General features: G+C 36.9%; 1 non-coding gene across 1 annotated transcript; it reads left to right on the top strand.

Moving 5' to 3' along the window:
* Positions 1-836: 836 nt before the first annotated feature.
* On the top strand, positions 837-961 carry LOC128250844 (U5 spliceosomal RNA). The gene has a single exon (XR_008266817.1). It is a non-coding gene; the product is annotated as a U5 spliceosomal RNA (small nuclear RNA).
* The last annotated feature ends 373 nt before the right edge of the window (positions 962-1,334 follow it).

Here is a 1,334-nt window from a genome sequence, read left to right as displayed (position 1 = left end):
TAATATTTTGTTAAATTCTTGTAGTTATCCTTTTGCCGAATCGCTACGTTACGGGGACGTAAGCACACCAACACCGGATGTCAAGCGGTAGAGGAGGACTAACACTGATAGATAGACACATGCAAACACCAATACGTACGTGTATATATATATATATATATATATAAAATGGGACGTTGTTATGTCCTGTTATTTGTATTTGTGTACCATTTCTCCGGGGTTTTCCATCCTTGTTTTCGTATACATTTGCTGCTTTCTTCCGAAGAATCTAATGTTGGTGATATTATCATGGCTAGTGCGTGTCTGATTTCAAGTCTTCTCAATCGTAGTCGACTTAAGACTAATCCACTGTACCCAACATGCAGCAACTGTTTTCATAAGATCGTAGGTTCGATTTGAAGGAGAGTTGATTTTTATTTCTAGCATGTCAAGTGATCACGTAGGGTAGGCCTGGGCGAAAATACTAAGGGAATCAAGTAATATTTCGTTAGGCATCCCTTTTAGAAAGTCCCGCGGTGCGTGGTTTGGCCGTGACTAACATAGAGCTTTGGACGTCTATGAAGTGGGTTCGAAACACGTGATCCTGGAAGTTGAGAGAAATTGACGAACGTTCTCAAGGTCGATCAGGTATATTTACTATTAATTAATTAAAATTTAAATATCTAGTTATACCATATAGTAGAGAATATTTATTATGAACTACTAATTGTTCACATTAAAAAATATTTAAGATTTATGGTGCAGAGAATTAGTTAAATATATAAAATTACTTCTTTTAATCAGCGGTTGGTTATTTAGATATTTTGTATAATAGTGAATGTGAAATTCTGTGAAATTAACTCTGGTTTCTCTTCACCCCGAGCGGATAAATCTTTCGCCTTTTACTAAAGATTTCCGTGGGGAGGAACATTTTAATGAGTCTATAGACTTATTTTTGAGAGCCTCATCTAACCATGAGGCGATAATTAAATTAACATCAGATCAATTGTTTTCCATCCATGACTACCACCAAAACTTATGTGTCGGCGTTGAAATAACCATTGTTGTTGCTTCGTACCGTATTGGTTTTCGGCGAAGTTCGTTGTAGGTCGTCACTGATTGAGAAGACTTTAGATCAGAGGCGTACCATACACGATAAACCAGTCGATGTTTTCTATTTGTATGATTACATTACACGAGGTGCGCTTCCTTTTTCAAAACGGTAGTGTACAGTGTAAGGAAACTCGGCTGCTATTTTTGTCATATAACATATCTTTTACTTGTTTTAATCATTAGACTGCGGCAATGCTGGGGTACATCCATGAAGAATTCTAGTCGAACGAATCAACCACAGT

Source organism: Octopus bimaculoides, chromosome 25 (genome assembly GCF_001194135.2).
Source record: "Octopus bimaculoides isolate UCB-OBI-ISO-001 chromosome 25, ASM119413v2, whole genome shotgun sequence".
NCBI lineage: Eukaryota > Metazoa > Mollusca > Cephalopoda > Octopoda > Octopodidae > Octopus > Octopus bimaculoides.
Note: the sequence above shows the minus strand (reverse complement) of the source record. Positions and strands in the feature narration are given on the sequence as shown.